General features: G+C 38.6%; 1 protein-coding gene and 1 long non-coding RNA gene across 2 annotated transcripts in view; one reads left to right on the plus strand and one right to left on the minus strand.

Moving 5' to 3' along the window:
- Positions 1–17,358, plus strand: part of LOC139959507 (uncharacterized) — a 52,206-nt gene that overhangs the window by 3,774 nt on the left and 31,074 nt on the right. The window lies entirely within an intron of this gene.
- Positions 2,285–17,358, minus strand: part of LOC139959505 (uncharacterized) — a 48,999-nt gene continuing 33,925 nt past the window's right edge. Inside the window, exon 4 of the mRNA XM_071957179.1 lies at positions 2,285–8,932. The gene's annotated coding sequence lies outside the window, so the exon portion shown is untranslated. The remainder of the gene's footprint in view (positions 8,933–17,358) is intronic.

Below are 17,358 nucleotides of genomic sequence, written 5' to 3' on the forward strand. Positions count from 1 at the left end.
AAGAGCAGTGTCAAAAAATGAAGTTTAATAGCATATAAACTTCAGTTTTACGTATATATTATACTCCAGATAATAATTATTTGTCGTAATTGGATCAAAATGTAAAGAAAATGACTGCAGTTTACATCATTTTTTGGCTAAGACTACGAGTTGTAGAAAAATGATGACGTCAAACCAAAAAGTTTGGCACGGAGCCATGGCCACAGAAAACGCTTCTGTGCGTATGCATCACGTATAATTCATTGCCGAGTTGACTTTGTTGTGTACGTAATGTCGTATTGCATATACGAACCATCAACAGACAGCAATAGTACTGCATCAACAATACTATACATACTATACCTTTCGATATTCGGTAAAACTACTTGATGTAAACTCTCACTAATATTTCTTATACATTCTTGAAGTATTTCGCTTGAATGTTAGGCGTAGGTTAAGAAAAGAAGTGGCTCTGCGGGACGAAAGCAGTTTTGCTTAAATCACGATATCTTGGCCTATCGGGGTCTGGAATTTAAGGCACAAGTTGTTCTCAATACCGTGCGAGATTCACGAAAGTAGCCTAGCCGTAGCGTTACGTAGTAAGACATAACATTAACCTTACATTGCAATGTGACATAGGCTAAGCTACATGCAACCAGTTCGTCTCCTAAAATGTTTTGGGCGGAACTGAGACAATTGCTCTGACCAGAATCTCCTTATAAAAATTTTGTTTGTCACCCCATTTGAAAACATTGGGTTATGAATGAATATAAATGGACCACTGTCACAATTTATGCTAGGCACGTACCCCGGTAACTAATTCTTGGTCATAGGCCTACTCAGCATGTTACTTGTACCTGTTAGTGTTACTGCCTAGGCTATGAACAGGAAGTTCTAACTCTAAAAATTAAAAGTAATAAGCTCAGTGGCAGTTACGCAAAACCTAGCTAAGATTGGTTTGGGGTGCATCGTGTACACCTAGCAAAATAGCCTAACGTTAGGTAGCCTACAAATACATATGTGTATAACCTTTTTTTTTTAATTGCATGATTTGAATCTTGATTATGGCAGTTGTAAACCTGATGTAGACTATGCCTAACAATATTGTTTAGTTTAGTAGAAAAAAGGGATCAGGAGGGACACTCAAGTCCCCATCAAGGACCCTATAGGAGATAGAAAAATACTGAAGACACAAACCCTCAGACCCGATTACAATGCAAAAAGTGCTTATCCAAAGCATTCTTAAACCCATTGAAATTACTTGCAAGTACAACTTTCGCAGGCAAACGGTTCCACTCATTCACAACCCTATTAGAAAAAAATTATGCCGAATATTAATCCTACTTTGTGACTTTTGGAGTTTAAGACAATGACCTCTGGTACAACTACTATTAGCAAACATGAAAAAGTCGGTAAAGGATAAATTGTCAAAACCATACACTATCTTGAAAACCTGAATCAATTCCCCACGTAACCTCCTAAGCTCCAGTGTGGTGAGATTCAACAATTGTAACCGCCTATAATAAGGAACACTCTTTAAGGAACTAATCATTCTAGTAGCTCTCCTCTGGACCTTTTCAAGTACTTCCTTATCCTAAACAAAATATGGGTTACAAGCCTGCACAGCATATTTCTAAAAATTAGTGAAAATAAGGTAGCCACCCACCTACTACATTTTCCAAATTCTGTCCTGTATACATTGGTTAATTGAGATTTTGCCATCACCCCATGTTAGAGGCCCACCAGAATATAGCCCAGACTAGGCCTTAAACAGCCACTGGTCCAATTTTGTATGTAGTATGTAATGTTGGTTCAATTTTACCTACTATGTGTACTGTATCACACAGTACTCTGCACCTGTACAATGCAGAATAAACCCCACGCTATGCCTTAAACAGCCACTGGTCCAATTATTATTTTGGTATGTAATTAATATTGGTTCTTTATTACCTACTGTGTTTACTGTATCAAACAGTACTCTACATCTATACACTGTGTACAGACACAATGCAATTTGCACATTGTATACATTTGGATGGGTTTTATGGGAGGGCATCTTTCGTACGCAGTTACCATAATTGACGTAAATCATCATAATAGCGCCGTAGTGGAACTCATATGATCATACGAACGAGTGGGAGGACGTAGTCTTCTGGTTTGTAAGAGTTGCGGGATATGGGGTTCTTGACAGCAGCTAGCTGTCCAACAGGATTATTGGGAATCCCCCTAGTGGTCACGATGTGTGAAGACAGCTGACCACTATATTACAAATACAACAGGCTAAAAACAAGAATAAGACTGGCTGTTAGGTAAATTAAGTAGCTATATTTGCTCGGTCACACATGACAGTGTGTAACATAAGGAATCTTGGTTAAGTACTCCTTACCGTTACACAATTACACTTAATTGTGGGGTATCAACAATTAGAATTAAAGATATTGAATACAAACGACTAAAGGTGTCAAGTGGCCACAAGACTAATACATGTATGTGCACATTAATAAAAAAAGAGATAGAGCTTATCTGGCGGGCGGGTCTGTATACTCCAGCAGCACGGCACAGCAATGTAGTTGACTGGTAGGCACGGTGAGGACAGGTTTAATGATAAATGTCCGATAACAGGAAGTTACGAAATAGAAGGTGAGTAGTAAGAGTTCCGTGAATATACTTGGACAGTGAGAATAGGTATGAGTGAGATTCCAGGAATACTCCAATAAATAATATATGTTCAAAGAAATGTTCTTCCCAAGGAGAGTAGGTATAAAGTCCAGGTACAAGATTGGTTAAGTCCAGGTAAAAGGTATGTAAATACAAAATGGCAACTAGCCGAACACAGCTCTCAGTTCCATTGAATCCAATATAACGATGAAATAATGTTCACAAACGTACAGCAAATCAATAATTAACAATAAAAACCTCCAGTAAGGTATATTTATGTATTCTTTAAGCACAAGATAGACAACTTCTCTAACTATTTTTATATATATGTATACTGTAGTGTACAGACTATGATATCAAGGGTGGCTAATATACAAACATGCCCGGTTGACTGGCTGACAACTAAACTGCCTCTCTCTCCTAAAACACCTTGGAGGAAACTCCTAAACCACAGGGTAACAACATGTGACCCTTTTACCACCTCTGATTGGCTATAAACACCCTAGATACCAAGAGTAACACTTGGAACCAATCAGAGCTAAACATACAGACTAAATCTGCATACAAATGCTTACACTAAAACTGAAACAACCAAGACAAGGCATCCCTTATCTAAGAAAACAAAGTAAGAAGAGAAGATGTTTACTAAAACCAGCAACTTGGCAGAACAAAGAAAGTACTGTTGCCACTGGCTCACTACTAATTATACAAGGGAAAATGAGCACAGGTTGTGGAAGAGTATAGGCATACCTATTACATAACCACTAGGAAGGGAGAGAACAAGAAACAGAAATAGAGCTATTTACATTTTGATTCCGGTAAAAACAAATTTGCTTTATACATTTAGGAAAATTCAAGATTTCCATGAAATACCCCACTGCATGTGATACCAAAAAGATCAATACTGTAAATGTACCAGCTAAGAAATCAAACAAACCCCCCAAAAAATCACAAACTTTAGCCTTGACTGTTTTTATTGTTTGTAAAACATGCTAAATGTATCACACTTTAAAAAGGGGAACAACAGAAAAGAAAGAGAAATAGCAGGAAATGTAGAAAATTAAAAAAAAAAAATGTAACAGTAACTTAATTATCACCATATGTTTAGTACCCTTCCCCTTAAACGGTCACGATAGTGTTCGTTCTTGTGTTTTATTTAAAGAAAATAGGCCAGAAAAAGCCAAATGTAATTGTAAGCCAGATATGGCCATATAAAGCCAGATATATCTTTATATAACTGAAGCCGGATGTTCATTTACAGTTTGATATGGCCATATAAAGCCAGATATATTTTGATACAATTGTAAGCCAGATATCCATATCAAGTTTGATATGGCCATGTAAAGCATCTTGATACAATTGTAAGCCAGATATCCAGTCATGTTTGATATGGCCATGTAAAGACAGATATAACTTGATGAAAATGTAATCCAAATAAGCATGTCAAGTTTGATATGGCCATATTAAGCCTGATATATCTTGATATCTTGTATATATACAGTTTGATATGGCCATATAAAGCCTGATATATCTTGATATAATTGTAAGCCAGATGTATATATACAGTTTGATATGGCCATATAAAGCCAGATATATTTTGATATAATCGTAAGCCAGATATCCATATCAAGTTTGATATGGCCATGTAAAGCCAGATATATCTTGATAAAAATGTATCCAAATAGGCATATAAAGTTTGAGATGGCCATATTAAGCCTGATATATCTTGATATCTTGTATATATACAGTTTGATATGGCCATATAAAGCCAGATATATTTTGATATAATCGTAAGCCAGATATCCATATCAAGTTTGATATGGCCATGAAAAGCAATATATATCTTCATCCTGCGTTCTGAACTATGGCGTTCCCCAAGGGTCTGTACTTGGGCCTTTGCTGTTCTTAACCTATGTGCTTCCTCTTGGCGAACTGATTGATTCTCACTCAATACACCGCGGCCATAGTTTTGCTGATGACACTCAATTATATACGGTTATTAGAGAGATCAAAGATCCAGCACAGGTACATCAAGAATGCCTAAAGTTGGAATGCTGCTTAAATGAAATTCAGCACTGGCTCACTTACAACTTCCTGAAAGGAAATCCATCGAAAACTGAAATAATGCTATTTGGTACGCCTCAACGTCTCAAACTAGTGAACATTGATTCAATCACAGTAGCTGGGGTTGATGTTAAAATCCCCGGAGCCACTGTACGTAACCTCGGTGTCCTGTTTGATCCTCAGCTGTCTATGAAGCCGTATGTCTACTCTGTCGTCAAGTCGGGCTATTTTCATCTCAGAAATATTGCCTTAGCCCGAAGGCAGCTCAGCAAAAGTGCGACACGATCGATCACGACAGGCACTTGTAATGTCTCGCCTGGATTATGGCAATAGCCTTCTGTACGGGATCACCAATGAGTTGATGAATAAATTACAAATGCTTCAAAACAATGCTGCTCGCCTTGTTTCGAAAACTCCCAAGCGAGCCCATATAACACCTGTACTTCGTAAACTTCACTGGTTACCTGTACGTGCAAGAATAGATTTTAAAATTTTGTATCTCACCTTTATGGCACTCAACGGGGAAGCTCCATTGTACTTAGCAGAATTAGTCCATCGTTACATTCCACCAAGATCGCTAAGGTCCCAAAATAAATATTTGTTTGCGGAGCCATCATTTCATTCAACTAACTTTGGCGGGCGAGCTTTCTCCGTGATTGCCCCACGACTGTGGAACAATCTCATAGCCAAACAAGAGGAACCTATTTCTCCATCCAGTAAAACGGATCTCAAAAAAACAGTTAAAAACTATCCTTTTTGAGAAATATCACAGTTAGGCCCTTTATATTGGAGCGCTTTGAAAATTGCCTTGTGCTCTGGATACCTGCGCTATACAAAAAACAGTTATTATTATTATTATTATTATTATCTTGATATCGCCATATAAAGCCTGATATATCTGGATATAATTGTAATCCAAATAAGCATAAAAAGTTTGATATGGCCATATAAAGTCTGATATATCTTGATATAATTGTAAGCCAGATATCCATATACAGTTTGATGTGGCCAAATAAAGCCAGATATATCTTGATAACATAGTTAGCCAGATATCCATATAAAGTTTGATATGGCCATGCAAAGACAGATATATTTTGATAAAAATGTAATCCAAATAAGCATATAAAGTTTGATATGGCCATGTAAAGACAGATATATCTTGATATAATTGTAAGCCCGATATCCAATCAAGTTTGATATGGCCATGAAGAGACAGATATAATATTATAAAAACGTAATCTAAATAAGCATATAAAGTTTGAGATGGCCATATTAAGCCTGATATATCTTGATATCTTGTATATATACAGTTTGATATGTCCATATAAAGCCAGATATATTTCGATATAATTGTAAGCCAGATATCCATATCAAGTTTGATATGGACATATAAAGCCATATATATCTTGATATAGTTGTAAGCCAGATATCTAATCAAGTTTGATATTGCCATGAAAAGACAGATATGATTTGATATAATTGCAAGCCATATATCCATATAAAGTTTGATATGGCCATATAAGCCAGATATAATTTAATAAAATTGTAATCCAGATACCCATATAGAGATTGATATGGCCATATAAATCCAGATATATCTTGATATTATTGTAAGCCAGATATCCATATCAAGTTTGATATTGCCATATAAATCCAGATATATCTCGATATCATAGTTAGCCAGATATCTAATCAAGTTTGATATGGCCATGTAAAGACAGATATAACTTGATAAAATTATAATCCAGATATCCATATATGTTTAATATGGCCATATAAAGGCAGATATTACTTGATAAAATTGTAATCCACATATTCATATAAAGTTTGATACGACCATATAAGCCAGATACAACTTGATAAAATTGTAATCCATATAAAGTTTGATATGGCCGAATAAAGACATATAAACTTGGTAACTATGTATTACAGATATATTTAGAAATTTTGATATGGACATTTAACACCTTTAAGAATATGGGGTTAGAAGTGTTAAAAGCAGTAGAGAAATCAAAGAACGTAGCCCTGGCAAAGTTACCCTTATTTGTGAGTTCCAAGTGAGAATAGAGCTTCTCGAGGCTGACAAGAACGGCGTCCTCGGTACTGCGTTTCGATCTGTACGCAAACTGCATCGGGTCAAGATAATCATTCACGAGAGGCTTCAGGGTCTTGAGTATCAAACGCTCGCATACTTTCATGACTACCTAGATTAATGCAATAAGTCTGAGGTCGTTCATGGCACGTGATGTTAGCCTTTTTTTTGCGACTGGAATGATACGCGACTGCTTCCACATTGCCGGAAGCGTATGATACTTTAAAGGAGAGGTTATAAAGTATTGTATATATGTTGGCAAGTTGGTGTGAACAAGTTTTGAGAACACGGGGTAGCATCCCATCTTGTGTTGGAACATGAGTCATAACTAAATTAATGTTTGTATGTTTTATGATCTCTTGGTGGAAGTCCTACAACATGTCCTTGCAGATGATGAACCAATGCAAGCTTCATCAACAATGTTAATTCACGCACAATGTCGTCATTTAGAGGAAGTATCAATCTGTAATCGTTTTTGCGGAAGTTACATGCTATGGTAGCCCTTAGTGTAAGGCTGGTAGTTGTCAACAGCTAACTTATTCTGAGGTGTTGCTTGGCCGGGGGAGAATTATTTACTCAAGAATAAAGATGCTCATTCCTCTATTTCAGTGATTCAGTGTATGTATTGTAAAAGGTGTCACTACATTGTTAACAGCACTACTCTGGCTTTGTTATTCAATATCACCTTACAGGTGTCAACATCCCTTGGACTGTAAACCTGCCCTGGCATCCGTTAATGCTGAAGGGTGCTTGGATCTATTTCATCTCTAAACAGTAAGAACTGACATAATACTCACACATTTACTTACTGTATGATCAGGGAATGATTAAGTGTCAAAATTTAGTGTGTAAGTCAATATGGGGCATTTGTATGGAGCATGCACGCTGAGGGGCGGCGATTTGTTTCAAATATTGGGGGGATATTTGCTTGGGTGCAGGCGCGTAGCAACTTTCATCCCCCAAATTGTTCGCGCTCTTTGTGATATTTTGTATATACAGGCGCGTATCCAGGATTTTGAATTACTATCAAAGCGGAGCGCCACCATTGGTTGGCGCGCAGCGTACATGAAAATTTCTGGTTTTGATAGCCCCCAAGATCACCGGAAATGGCACTTCTCAGGCTTGAAAATGACCATTGTTTTTCCCAATATTTTCGTTTCCATCCATAACCTTTTTCAAGATTGTCACCAGTCACAAATCATGTTCGACCTCATCGCATCTCCTGTGGATAAGTGCTTTTGTAGGTAATTCTACGTAACGGCCCACAATACCCGTTAGCCCCACTTTTCAAGGTTTCGAGCCCATTATTTGTTCAGAATTTGAATAATAAATTCACTTAAAAAACATACCCATACTGTTGCACAAAATTTCATCTATGGACAACCAACATCGAAAAAAAACCCTTCAACCCCTAACAGACGTGCAAAATGGAAACCCAGTGTACCCATATCGATGTGGATCATATATACGATTGTACGTAATTACACTGATACACAAGAGATGTATGCTACAGACATTATGATAATAATCATGAGTGACAACATGCTATACGGTCACAGGTCACAGAAGCGACCACGAAGAGTCATTTAGCTCATGCAGCATGTTGGATGAAGTTTAGCCACCGCAAAGTATGATTTGGATAAATAATCTCACGCATTATTTACTATTTATAGCAAAAAAACAAACTATGCCACCAAATATTGGGGGGGGGGGGTATTAGATACTATACCACCCCCACACCTAAAATACTGAGGGGACATATCCCCCCCGTCCCTCATGATCGCCGCCCATGTGCACGCTTCATAAGAAGTCAGCCGTCCTCAAACATGACATTAATGGCCATGGTATATATATATATATATCTACATACGGTAATACAGGAGCAATTATACTACTGTACTCTTCCGTTATAATGACTCTTTCGTTACTTCGTCGTATAACATTGTGACGTGATGGTGAATCATAGTGGACTCCCTCTATTCGGTTCAATATTAGGCAGGGTAAACTCGCGATGAATCCATATTTCAAAGACGCCCTTCAAATTTCCCCTCGGTCTGCTTTCCCTTCGTTACTTCTTCGTAGGATGGAGGTAAATCAGAGGCCATAGAGGTACTAACATTTGAAGACTGAGATGTCTGGCTGTGAGAAAGAAAAACAAGTAAAACAAAAATATAAACATAAAATGCCCCGAAAAAGGAGGGCGAGAGAATGGTGGGTCGGACGCACCGGCAGTGGCATAGCCAGGATTTTTTTTTGGGTGGTGGCGCTTGGGGGGGGGGGGGCTTGACCATTTCCTTGGAGGGCGTCTTGTTATTATCTAAGCGGCGCAGCGTACAAAAAGTTTTAGCTAAAAAGGCCTCCTAGATCGTAGAAAAATGGCACTTCTCAAGCCTTGTAAGCAAAGGCGTCAATCCGATTTGAAACGTGTGGGGGGGAGGGGGGGACGTAATCCATTCGAGGTATCCGGCCGCAAGTACTATCTCAGTGGAGCGCCACCATCAGTTGGCGAGCAGCGTACCAAGAAAATTTCAGATATCAATATCTGAAAGATCGCTGGAGTTGGCACTTGCCAGGCTGGATAGCAGCCATCTAGTTGCGTGATTTCGGGAGAAAATTACAAATTCGCCACTCAGGAAATCTGCCATAAAGTTCATACGGCCTTAGTTTTTGGTGGATTATTTCTGATATTAGTGATTCAAATTGACATCAACATTAGAACCAAGTGCAAGTTAAAAAATGATGCGGCGAACTGGAAACCCCAGCCCCATTTTACCCTATGTTTCAGGATAGAATACCCCTCATTTGTTCAAACCCATGGCAACTAACAATCTGTGAATACATTTACTTCGAGGCACATTGTATTGCACCAAGTCGGTCAAGAAATGACCACAGGGCCTCAGATATAGGCCTATAGGAACGATGCCCCAAAATGTCTCCGGACATTCTATAGGTGAAGGAAGCTATCCGCCGCGACTGCATGTAAGTTTCTCGAAATGCCGTCCTGGGAGTCATATCACAAAATTGTGAGTTTGACACCGGCATTGACATTTTTCGACAAACCTGCATATTGCGCGTGGAAAATAAGGAATGATTGACTGGGCTTTCAGCCAAGTAACATACTGAATGACCGAACTATATGTCAAACTGACATGATCAAAGATTGCGTCTGGAACATTATTAGGGTGATAGACTGATTATCAGCGATAGTAGTGTCTCCTTTCTTGAAATTTGGTTTTTTAGCGGTTTTAAGAGCATTGGGGTACGTCCCAGAAGTAAAAACCCAGCCTATGCGTTATTTCACGTCCGGTTTTTCAGCAACTATAGCCTACTGCCGGTGCGGGCGAAGGTTCGTTCATGAGTGGTCATCATGGAGATTCGAAACCATTCAGACCAATGTTAAATTTTTCGCACATGTAAATTTTTGTCGACACCCAAAATCCCAGTGGGGGGGGGGGACGACAAGCTTTCTTATGGGGGGGCTGTCGTCCCCACGCCCCCTGGCTACGCCACTGCGTACGGGGGAGTACTGATAAAGCGCTGTCAACTATTCTTGACCGGGATGTAGCGTGGTCCGCGAATCGTCAGTGTATGTATACATATACACTGGTATTGATCGGTATACGTTATCAGGGTGATTGTCAAAGTCACAGGGGCACGGGATAGTCCCTATACACCCTCCCCAATTCAAATGTAATATTACGTGACTGTATACGGGACTGCGTGTCACTGCTTCATTATAATGCATGCACCGATTGCATGCATTATAATGAAGCAGTGACACGCAGTCCCGTATACAGTCATGTAATATTACATTTTAATTGGGGAGGGTGTACAGCGACTATCCCGTGCCCCTCTGGCTTTGACAATCACCCTGATAACGTATATCGATCAATACCAGTGTATCTGTATATAGGCCGAATGAGCTAAATTAATGATCGGGAGTTTTTTTGTGTGAAGGAAATGGAGGTAGGGTGCGGGGACGGCGGCTTATCCATACATTTATTGTATTGAATCATGATACTCTTATCACTACAGCTCTCTAATATTGCAGAGGGTCGAATAATGGCCACTGATGCGTATTTGTCAACAACCGTTCCTGCCAGGAGCGTACGTAGCCAGACCGGGCACAGGGGATTCCCCCCCCCCTCCTCATCCACCCCTCCACCCGTGCCGACCACTATGCCTTCCCATGTTTGTTCCACCACTATCAAGTTACAAATAACATGACAAAAGCATTTTGCCCTTATTAAATTGTTGCTACTCCTGCCTAGATAATCCCCCCCCCCCCCGTCATACGATACGGGCCTAGTCAAGACGTTGTCTCTATAATTAACTTACCCTGCTGATTCTGTGGAGTATTGCATCCCTTTATTTATTGGGGTTTGTGTAGGATACAAGTTTACGGATGATGGATTCCCATACGTTTGATGATGATTGGTAGCATGAAATCCGTAATTTGTTGCAAAGTGCAATGATTGATCTTGAAATCCAAGAGGGACATTTGATGTCTGAGGTGGATGAGCTGAATGAGACGGCGAATGAGGGTTTATGTTGACGTTGATTCCTTCATTACGAGCTTGATTCCGAAGAGCATTTTGGTTTTGACGTATACAACGACAAACCGACACAAAAACAATACATATGAAAACAGGTAACGCAAGTGGTACAATTGCTAAAAATGGTGGTGCATTAAGGACCAAGAAGACAGACATAGCTACGCAAGCTCCACACCAAAAGAGAAAAAATGATACAACTAGTATTAATCCGCATATGTTCGTGTTCGTATTCGTATTCGTGTCCATGTTCGTGTTAAGTCTACTCGATCCATTGTAGGTTTCACCAGAGCCGGCAATCACAATACTACTGTGAACGTTGTTTTGGTGATGGCTCGTATCAAATGTCGAACCAACAAACCCACCACTGTCAACGCCTCCTGCGGCCATATTTGTTTTGTTTTCTGTTATCAATATATAAATATTGATTAATTTGTAAACTTATGGCGTGATCCCGGAAAGATCAGTGGCTAAACACTAACGTATATATAACGATCGATCAAAGCTACAAACAAGAGTACCTAAAACTCACACAAATCCAAGCAGGGAATGAAATCACAAGTAGAAAGACTGCAGGCTATATGGCTGCAATACGATAATTGTTCTTTACTAGTCGAATTCCTCGCGTCGATATGCCAGGATATACTAGTATATTATTTGGAATTCATACATGACTATGATGACTGGCAACGGAAATATACAACACTATAACACAATATTAAAGGACCACAACATCTAAATGAATCACATTAGACAATGACAGTTAAGTTAGTATTACTCCGGCACTTTGCTTCGTATGCAGCTAACTACACTTTTTCTTGAAATGTAAACATTTCCCATGACGTGTTGACCATCCAAAGTTCATTCTGCCAATCTCGTTCTTATTTCATTGTCTGTAAGTGAATTCTTATTTTCGAACACGGAGCGAAACTTGCCGGATTCATGAAAAGGTTGAACATTACAGATTTATTCTTAAACTCGGTCTGTTCATAGCCGTGTACATCTGCCTTTAAATGCATTAAACACTCGCCCAAAACCGCGTGCCACCCTCTGAAGAAAAGTTAATTTTCCGTTGCTTGCAAGTGACGTTGTTTTCTTGTCGCTACAAAATGCAGACAGTAATGAAACGTGATACCTTGTTCTCATTTGTCTGGACCTGAGATGGCCAGCGCTGCTGTGTACACTGTGTTGTGGGTATTGACCATAGCTGCATGTATTGGCTGTACACATGTGTCTACTTACCGATGGTAGCAAGCTGTGTATGAGTATTTTCTGGGATCGATGGTTGTGTCTAACACTTCTGTTACACTTCATTCAAAACTAGGTCAGATTACCGGCATCAAACGTTTATTTGTGCGCGAGTCTTCACTCACCCCTTTAAGCTCGGTACTCGGTTATCCGGTTGAAATGTCTAGGAATAGAAATTAACGTGCGTCATAGTGAGTCGATAAATGTGTGGCTATAAATAGCAATGACTTCAATTCTTACCGGAAGTGCCGCTTCAACGTATAGGAACAAAGCATATGGTGAGTGTAACGATGATACGTATGTGTGCTGAAAGAGCGCCATCGTATGTGTTGTACCATAATACCCCGCAATTCGTGAATCTCACAGATTATAACAGGAAGTCAGTATAGGCTATAGCAAACAATGAATTGCCGTTCTCAAAAAGCCCCGTGTGTGATTGAGTTGTAGTTGTTGGGTATTCTGCAACTGCTCCACGTTAGAATAGTATCAGTTCTGCTGGGCCTATCGTATTACCAGTGTTAGCCTAGAGGCTACTGTTGATCACGATGAATAATACTGTTCCGCTACCACCAACTTTGACTCTGTTAGAGCATGGAGGTAAAATCTGTTTTTACGTCCATGGTTAGAGCTATTGGCAGAGATGAACGCAGAGACGTGATTTGTAGCCACAAAACGACTAGTTGACTGAACTTTGTAGCGTTAAAAGAAGTACAAAACGACTCCAGAAGAGATTAAATAGTCAAACACACAACTGTAGTTTACTTCAAAAACAATAAAGGTGTTTATTTAATCACTGCTTCTTATCGGGAGGCTTTCAGTGTTCTAAACATGCAGATCGAAAAAAAAACATGACGATATATCAATATGATATTTCGCAATCGTACAGTAGCACGTAAACAAAATATCTCCTTATAGGTTAGAGGACTCGCTTACTGTACATTTGTATATACGAGTTAAACAGTTAAACAAAGTAGGTACATAAAAGATAACAAGAAAAACCGTCCAGGCAAAATTGGACTTTACCAACAACAGCAACATAATTAAGAAAACCTGGGAGAAATTTAAGCAACTTATGAAACTGTCACACGTTAAGAGGACAAAATCGACAGGGTAACAACTTTAAACCTTGCATTATTCATCAAGATCAATAATGTAAAATATACTGTTCTACCTTGTTTTGATATAAGTTATACTGTACTAGTTATACCCAACTTGCCTTTTTCCCATTGAGTACCGAAGTGTATAAAATATTACACTTCTACCGCAAGATATATAGGTCTATATATATTTAACAGCGTAACTATATATATGTGAAATAGCATTCACACGGGCCTCATGTACAATATTTACTTTTAAAACAGACATATGTGTATACCAGCAATCAAAATAACTAAGAAGCACCTCATTTAAAAAAAAATATAAATGTTTATTTGATACATATGAAATATTTTAGTGTTTCAGTGTGATAGGTGTTTCATATTCGAAAGAACACTTTTGTAACTGCGTGGTCCTTTCAGTAAAGTTTAGTTGGTTGCTTATATAGGCTTGGATGATATATATGAGATTTACTTAAGCTGTGACACAAAATACATGATTAAGTCCTGGATACTATTCGCACATCTCCAATTAGGGCCGTTTAGATTGAACATTATAAAGATGTCTTTAATTACTCTGAAAAGATGTTAAATTGAGTAACTATATAGTATGCTTTATAATATATTTAGAATATTGCTTTTTGTCAATAATTGTTGATAGCTTGATCTTGAAATAGAGATGCAAATTATTCTATACGTAACTGCGTTTCTCGGATGTCAACGGTATGTTCTACTACGTTGCACGATTGCTCAGAATCACTGTAATGGAAACGGTATACACCAGAATTAGAAAAAATAGCAATTAAAAATCCTTTCAAATTTTGCCCTGATGTTCTTTTCCTTTTGTTACTTCTTCGTAAGATGGTAGTGAATCGGAGATTGTAGCACTAAAACCAATAGGAATAACATCAGAAGAGTGGCTGTGAATGGAAGAGAGGCAAAAAGGAGCATCAATATTGTGTCAAATTATAATCATAATCAATCATATAATCAGGCAGTTATCTTTTTCGACGCTTAAGCGACCACGAATGTGGGAGAAGCCCGCGAGGGCTTATGGATTACAACTGGGTGGCTTCCAATTCAATATTTTAACTCCAAGTTGGAATCTTTTCAATTGAGAAAGGTATTTCAGATGGGAAAATCGTAGATTGCCTTGGATGAAAACCCACATCACCCGGCCCGGGATCGAACCCCAAACCTCCCGATTACTAAGCCTCGATCGTTGCTTCAAAAGCCACCGCCTTTATCCACTCTGCCACAGCTGTTATTATGCTGTGTCTTAATATATAGGATGGATTTGGGAAGAGAACTAGAGTTGCGTGATTTTCATTACACCGGGTGCATACACATTAGACCAGTGATTTGATATTGGGGTAATTAAGTTGTCACGAGACCCAATATGGGAGAAAATAAAATAACTCCACCTCATACCATTTTTTCTTGTTGAGAGTTTTAATTGTTGAACGCTCATCCAATATCTTTAAACTAAAATGATGATACTCTGAATCTTCAGTAGCCTGCCACAATAACCTAAACTTGCAACGCTAAAGTTGGGCTATTTCGCGGTTTCAACTGACGCCGATTAATTGTATAGGATATTGCTTGCCATATTATATATCATTCAATTTGTAACTGGAATAGTGTCATTCATGTCCTGCCCTGCGGTCCCTTCGTCCGGTCACGATATTCGCTATATATATATATATATATATATAAATGAAAATCGTAATGAGTTGGAAAATCAAGAACAGTGATATATATATATATATATATATATATAAATGAAAATCGTAATGAGTTGGAAAATCAAGAACAGTGATATACATATATATATATATATATATATATATATATATATATCGTTTCGAACCTCTGGACATACAATCATCGTCCACAGCCTAGTGGTTAGGGTGTCCGCGAACAGAGCGGGAGGCCCGGGTTAGAATCCCGGTGGAGGTTGGAAGTTTTTTCACTGTTCTGAATTTTCCTTCTCATTACGTACTCACGCACACACACACACACACACACACACATATATATATATATATAAATATATATATATATATATATATATAAATCAATCAATCAATACATATACGTTTGTACATGAGTGACTATTGTTGACTTTCTCGCATATTTAAGGTCAACTTACAAATGACTGATAAAATGCCTTCAATGGTCACACAAAGACTGAAGCTACCAAAAACGTCCTACCCTGCTGACTCTGGGGTTTTCTTCCCTGAATCTTCTTGTGCTGCTTGCTCCTGTGTAGAAGATGGATTCTCATGCGGAGCCGGATGGCAACTAACGCCGTATCCTGAACTTGATTGAATGTTTGACGATTGAAATAGTGGAGGCGATTGAAATGGTGGAAGCGATTGAAATGGTGGAAGCGATTGAAATGGTGGAAGCGATTGAAACAGTGGAGGCGATTGAAATGGTGGAGCCGATGGACATGGTGGAGGCGCAAGTGATGGCTGAGGCGAAGCTGCATGAGGGGGAGGAGGTACGTGGATATTGTTGATACTCTGATTCTGACCAGCTGGTTGATCCTGAAAACGTGCTTTGTTCCCTCTGTTTGTCCTCAAGATCTGCAACGAAATCTGACAATGTGCAACAATGGAAATAGCGACAGGAGCGATTGCTATATAAGGTGAAAGATAAATGCCGAACAGGATAGCCAAAAGTGCCGCAATACCAAACCAACACAAGGTGAACGTTATTATGAATACTTTGTAACAAACATGTCGATACCTTGCTTTTAGTTTTAGGTCTGTGTGGCGGTCCGCGGTATTGTACACCAAATCCTATATATCGCTGACTGTAGTCAATGTTATTTTGCTCATTGGTCGTATCACAAGTGGAATCAATCCCGCAATTGTCACCACCATCCGTCATTTTAATTTTTTTACTTAACTCCGCAAGGCAATCTACTTCAGTGAACCCACGGATATGGAAACCATTCAAATTTCACAAGTGACCTCTCCGAAATTGTAACTCATGTCTGCTTACGAAGAACGATATACCAGTGACTAATTTTTATCGGACACGAAAAATCACAAAAAAAAAACATAACAGTGACAAGAAAGACAAGAAGCCAAACAAGGTATAATATTGAGTTTTTTTTTCTATAACTGTTTTAAAACAAAACTTCTACTAAAAAATAATTTACATTATCTATTCAATGTCCTAAAAAAATTAGACGTTTCTCTGCAAGATACAACCATGGTATGTGTGTGTGCGTGATTTACAATGAATATACGCGTATATACATAACCTGATTAATTGGTGTGAAAAACTGTAACAAAATAATGCCACGTCTTTTAAATCGTATAGGGCAGAAGGAGAGCAACAGCTATATGGCTGGGTCTATATCTGTCATATTTCCTAACTGTAAAATCACTTTAAACCTGAGCTTGGAAACTGCGGTCACATCAATCAGTTTAACATTGGTGTCCTTCAATTTTCGAACACGGATAGATATGCGTCATATAGCCTAAGAACTGTATACGACCAAATCGAACTGCAAATATTAGAACATCCGATACATTGATCCTCAGTATTTTTGGAGTGTACTACAACACTATACTGTTAGACTACATGACTCAGTTGAGTATAATCTGAACTGCTACCAGATATGTATGATATCTAATATTAGTAGGCTACGTAC

The sequence above is a fragment of the Apostichopus japonicus genome, chromosome 19, assembly GCF_037975245.1.
Source record: "Apostichopus japonicus isolate 1M-3 chromosome 19, ASM3797524v1, whole genome shotgun sequence".
In the NCBI taxonomy this organism is placed as follows: domain Eukaryota; kingdom Metazoa; phylum Echinodermata; class Holothuroidea; order Aspidochirotida; family Stichopodidae; genus Apostichopus; species Apostichopus japonicus.